Below are 239 nucleotides of genomic sequence, written 5' to 3' on the forward strand. Positions count from 1 at the left end.
GGCCCCGGCTCCCGCTCCCCGGTGCTGCCCTCCCGCGACCCAGGGCCCAGGCCCGGCCCCGGCCCCGGCCCTGCCTCTTTGACAGGCCAGAGTCTCCAGCGAGGGGCCGCCCGCCGGAGCAGAGGGGCTCACTAGGCCTCGCGCGAAAGCTGCGAAGTTACAGTTTGGGGGGATGGCTGCCCTCTGAGGCCGTTCCGGGGCTCCCTCGTCCCTGGGGGCGCAGGGTGGGCCAGGCCCCC

Source organism: Otolemur garnettii, unplaced genomic scaffold (assembly GCF_000181295.1).
Source record: "Otolemur garnettii isolate 467f Iridium unplaced genomic scaffold, OtoGar3 scaffold00023, whole genome shotgun sequence".
NCBI lineage: Eukaryota > Metazoa > Chordata > Mammalia > Primates > Galagidae > Otolemur > Otolemur garnettii.